Here is a 6,112-nt window from a genome sequence, read left to right as displayed (position 1 = left end):
TGCTGACGAATCAGCGCAATGACCTCTGCAAACGACCTCTGGATCTCAGGAGTGATCGCATCCTGAGGAGATGGACCGTCAAATCCATCCAGGGAGAACCCCTCCCGAGATCCTTCTCCTTCCACAGGAGGAACCACAACAGACCCCTCGTGGTCTCCTCCAACCACTTGGGCATACAATCTGCTCGGTTCCAGGACCGTGCCAGGCTCGTAGGCACTCGTGGCGGGACCACGAGAAGCGCACTCCTTATAGTCAATCCTGATTGCCTCGCTCCTCCTGGTGTAGCCTGAGGAGGTTGAAGGGATTGGAGAGGAAGACCTGACGCTCCCTCCCTGCCTACCAGCAGAGCTGGTGGGCTGAGAGGGCTGCAGGCGGTCGTCAACCCGCGGTGGCGATCGAGCTGCAGGTCTAGTCCCGCGGTCTCCCTGAGGAGAACCGCCGGACCGAGGACAGTAGCGACGGTCCCGAGCATCAGGAGAGCTGCTACCTGTCAAGCGATCCGTCCAGTCCCGGTGGGAGCAACGGTCAGGAGACCGGTAGAGTCCACTAGCACGGTGGGAGCGTGCACCGCCCTCACGATGTGTCACGGTACCTGACCCAGCTGAGACTGGGCCTGGTGACCGGGGGGACCTCTTCCTAGCCTCAGCCTATGGACGGTCCGGTGGAACCGTCGCGTCAACCCTGGGAACCGGACGATCGCTGTGAGAACGATCGCCGGTCTGGCGGGAGTCACCTGAGCGACTGCCACCAGTCTTCCACTCCGTGCCTGGGTCCTGCCGGTGAGCAGGCTCAGTGGTCTGGACCCTGGCTGCACGGTCACCGGTAGGCGACCGTACACTTGAGCGGTACCAAGTGTACGGTCGCCTACCGGTGACCGAGCAGCCGAGACGGTTCCCAGTGCAGAGGCAGCGCCTCGGGCACCAGGAGCAGAGGTACTTTTGGTAGCCAAAACCACTCCGGTCCCCGTTTCTTCTTCCCTGCGGAAGGAGAGACGGGCCCCCCCGTTCCCCGATTTCCCCGGAGGGGTGACAGGAAAGGACAGCGGAAGCCCCAACTGCCCCACCGGAGTGGGGCAGACCCTTAGAAGGCTCTGAGCAAGCCTTCTTAGGGGGGAGGAGGCCACCTTATTCTTCCTCTTCTGTGGGGCCTTGGAAGTCAAAGGGGAAGAGGCGGCTGCAGACGACGAAGATGATGATGACACCTTCCTCTTCTTCTTCGTCAGCTTCCTCAGGACCACCGTCAGGTCCTCCACACAGGACGGAGCTGGGGCAGTTGCCGAAGCAACATGGCCCAGCTGCACCTGTCCGGAGGGACCTGCGGTGGGAGCAGCAACAGAGATGGCAGGATCTGGAACAGCGGCGATGACTGGTACTGGTGGTAGGTCGAGCGGCGAGCTTTTCGGGCACTGGAAATCGGGGGCCGAGGCGAAGACAGCGAAGCCAGGCGGTGGGGCCGGCTCCTCTTGTGGCGCGAACGACAGTGGAGCCTGGACAGTGGCTGATGGGGTCACCGTCGCTATGTGCTGTGTATAGACCAGATGGGGAGGAGTGGCATACCCAGGAGTCGACACCGTTGTCGTCGTCGATGTCACCGGGCCATGGGTCACTGGTGCAGCCAGGTGATCCAGCAGCCCCCGAAAGCTTGGTGTCTCCGAAAGCCCTAGCGAGTGCCAGACCTGCTCAAGGTCCCCACCTGCGGCGGCAGTCACACCTGAGGAGGCAAAGGTCGGGTTAGAAGGGGGGGGTTCCTGCTTACCCGGCGGGAGAAAGTTCCCACCCTGAGCGAACGGAAGACCTTGAGTACAACTGCAGGTCAGAGTGCCACGGCCCTCCTCTGCACTCGACAAGTCAAGTGAAGAGGCGGAACGCGACACATACCCCGAAAGGGAAGGAGCCATACGAGGGAGCCGACTAGGAGGGAGGAATGAAGAAGACGTATCCGTAACCAGAGGTGACGCTGGAGAGCTTTCCGACGACACCTTGGCTACTTTACGCATCTTCTTCCTCCTTTCATAGCGCTCCCACTGCTCCTCCGACCACAAATCACATAAGTCACAACACTCGGCCCGAGAGCATTGACACCCTCGGCACCATCACACAATACATGAGGATCCACATTAATGGTGGATCTAAAGGCCCCACACTTACAGCCCTTCACACCAGGGCATACTCTCCGCGTGGCGGGGGTGTCTCTCCGACTCGTGGCTTTCCATGTTGAATTCACCACAAGTAACAATGAAAACAAAAAACAAATACTTAGTACTTACACGCTTCACACCACAAGTTCTACAGTAGGAGAAAAAGCAATGTTGAAAACACTTCGTATCGAAGGTAAAGAAAGTCACGACAATGGCGGTAAGAGCGGCGAACAACACGTCTGACTCCGTCGGCGGCCGAAAGCAAAGTGGACAAGCAGTTAACTACCGAACCACCTTGTTCGATAGCTTACGACCGGTCCAGCTGCACTGAAAGTATATTCTATATTCCATATGTAAAAGACTGATGGTTTGTATTACGTGTCGGAACAAACAATTATATAAGGAGTACCTTATTTTGAAACGTACAAGGGCCTGTTAGAGAGGGAATCATATACCTGTGGAGGCCTGTACTAAATAAAACCAAAGTGAAAAGTGTATTGAGCCAAGGCATAAACTCAGTGGCTTCCAAACCCATTACTTTGAAAAGCCCATAGGTCTGACAGTCGAGCACATAATTGTTCTCCTGATCAGTGGCATGGGACTACTGTATGTACATCCTTTGCTCAAAGTTACACGACCAGGAAAAAGTCCCAGATGAAGCAAACCCACAGTCGGTTATGAAGCCTACTCGGAGTAGGTCCTCCCACCAATCAGTAATTCTTCCTAAGTAAAGACCAATGGTTTGTATTCATGTAGGAATAAATGACAAATTTTGAGAGTAATTTATTTGTATTTTTTCCTAACATACAAACTTGAGGTCTTTCCATGCAGTGGCCACCTCTAACCACCTCTCAATTTTGATACCTAGGGTATAAGGCAAGTGGTTGCACAACTCAGCAAAGGGAGGTGGTGAGGGTACCTGTCGGCCCTCCCATCGATAGTTCAACTACCAAACAACCTTGTTGTGTAGAATAGCCTGCTTGAGCTCGCGCTGAAGGTAATTCCTACGTAAAGACACCAGGTATGTAAGTTTCATTGGGGAAAAGGGGACAAGTTGTACAATTACCACAAATACAGAATTGGCTTACAAAGTTTACATGAACATAAAAACTTTATGATACGTAATTCTGAAGTGCGTTATCAAAAATAAATTCCAAACATAACACATACTGTGGAATTTCAACATATTTGTCAAATGCAATGAATTAATTGGTGACGTGTGACAATACAATTTTGGGTTATGTCACATCCATACAGTGCATGCACTTACACATACGTACACAAACATCTACCCTGCCTTTTCCACCCTCCTGACCTCTTGACCTCTCCTAATGGTTTTGTGAGGGGTAGAAAGAGAAGCAGGTATCTGGGTACTAATCATTTATTACAGATAAACAAGGCTTATAAAAATAGCTGTGGATGGATATGTAGTACACGACCCGCAAAGAGAGAAAACTGACTTGGGGCCAGCCAATTTGTGTTTCTTCACGAACACTTATACATAATAACTACAGACGCAGTCTGCGCACATACATAATAGTAATTATATCGGCGGAAAGGCCGGAGAATTCTCTACAGAATGACATAAATTGGAAATTGGCAAATCGTTGTAGTGAAATAAAAATAGTGAAGGAGGTTGTCCTCACAGTTTCACTGTTGAGAGATACAATGAAGATCTAATAACCCCTTTAACTAGTATTACCAAGAGCAATTTCAAATATGTAATGATTAATGAATTATTATAATTAAACCAGTAGTCTAGACTTCGTTAAGAAAACATCTACTGACGTTTTTGTCAAAAGACACTCTGTGTAAAAACATCTTTCGGTGCTCACTGCACCACAGATACTGCATGCTAGAATTATAGTAAAAATCTAACAAAATATAATGTAAGAGTGTCATTCTCAGATAGATGGGCTTCTTTCATCTTTATCCTCATGACATGCATTAGAGATGTTCATATCTATAAAATTCATAACCAATCAAATAGTACATTTAGATTTCACATGAAAACAGACGTTACAAATAACTCTCCAGCAAGAAAAATATTATGAAAAGACTGTTGTGCAGGGAATTTCACACAAATTCTTTTAAATCTGTGTTATTGATCAGAAGAACACACTCAATATGATTCACAATTCTTCTATGCATACTTCTTGCCAATATTTTAAAAATTATTTGAACAAATATTTTCACTATAGTATATACTAAGTATCTGATATGTTTACTATAAAATTTAGATTATGTGTAATTTATACAGTTTGGCACTTTCTACATAAACATACAATTCTATCTCTATTGTTAAAGGGAACTGCTTAAAAGCTTTTTTGCACTCATAAAGAAAACAATAAATTTGGAGCTTTCAATTGTATTTATCTGGAAATAAAAGGTTCTCTGCATAGTATTCCAATACTTTCTGTAATGTGAGATTTTACTTATAATTATTTATCATTTTCAGTGGGTCAAAGATTAGCTGCTTGTCTCAAACAAATAAGAGTTCATACCTTTCTCTTCTGGCATAAACAAGAAGAAATAAAATGAATGAGACAATATCAGGTATAAACAAAAATATATTTGGGTTAGTAACAGTAACCAAACAAACAATGAATTATATGATAAAAGACAATTTGCTGTCTAATATATCTACGTATTACATTCTCATAGACTGTTCCTAAATCTAAATATATTCCCATAAACTCCAATCCCAGAAGAAGAATAAGTGCTGCTGCTCCTTCCTGGTTGGCACATGTGCATCTGGGTCACCCAGACCCACTATGGAAAAATCCCATTTTTCATTTTGTTGAGAATCCAGTCTTCTTTGGCTTGGAAAGTTTAAGACTGCCATTTTGCATCTTCTCTTCTTACATTTTCAGGTATACTATCATTTTAATTTTCCACTCATCGTGTATTTATGCAGATAAGCTTTTTGTGCGTATGCTGCCAAGTCGTCTTGTAATTGCATTTTTAGAGTTTTATCTATCCAATGTGACCAATATTTGCTAGCAATCATGGATTTTATTTTTCTTACTGGTGTGCTTTTTGTTGCTATCTATTGGCATTTGTTATGATTAACTGGACCTTTGTATAGGCATAGTATGATCTTTTGTTGCAGTTGTTTGTACATGCATATATTTTACTTCTTGGATTTTTTACAAGCAAATACTGTACTGCACATTTTCCCTTATAGTGGTACATAGTATGAAGACCTAACATGGCTAGTGCAAGAGGATCTTCTACTGTCTGCTAGCAGTATTACTACCGCAATATCATTTTTCTGGATGCCTCACAGCGAATACTTCAACCTCTTAGGTAAGGCTTGTGGCTCTCTTGTGATTAGTTTTGACAATGATCCTCATCACTGGGGGAGTACTTCATTGGGTCCAGTACATATGCATAACCTAACTTGTTCTTTTGGATGTTTCTCCAATGTTAAACTGCTTCAAAAGGGATAAGTCCTGCTGTAAGGGGGCATCACTCTCCAAATAACTCTATCTTCGCCTGTTTGATGTGGCATTCATCTATTTGTGGCATTATGTTGAGATGTTGCCACATCTTCTGATGCTTTACTGTCTTGTCAGCATTAGCCAAAGAATTGGGTTCTTTAGCAACTAAAGGCCTTAACTTGTTTAACCATCCAGTCTTGAGTTGAAGGAGACAGGGAAGATGCGGGGAGCAGCCAGACCACAACAGCCTCCACCACCCAAACCATGGAAACAGCATCAAACACTGAGGGACAAGGTGGACTACTCTCCCAAATACAAAGCCAGGAGCAACCATTCCTGCACTTTCCCCTTTCCTTTTTCAGTTCAAAGCTACTCTTTGCCCTCCAAACCTACTCCTTACACCTTCCAACTCAAGCAATCCAGCAAACATTGGCTGAGACATTGGCACTACACTCAGTAACAGTTATACAAATGTTCTAGCTGAAAACATTCTACATCTGTTCGAGACTTCTCTCTCAATCTGCATCCCCCC

This window comes from Macrobrachium nipponense, chromosome 24 (assembly GCF_015104395.2).
Source record: "Macrobrachium nipponense isolate FS-2020 chromosome 24, ASM1510439v2, whole genome shotgun sequence".
NCBI lineage: Eukaryota > Metazoa > Arthropoda > Malacostraca > Decapoda > Palaemonidae > Macrobrachium > Macrobrachium nipponense.
Note: the sequence above shows the minus strand (reverse complement) of the source record.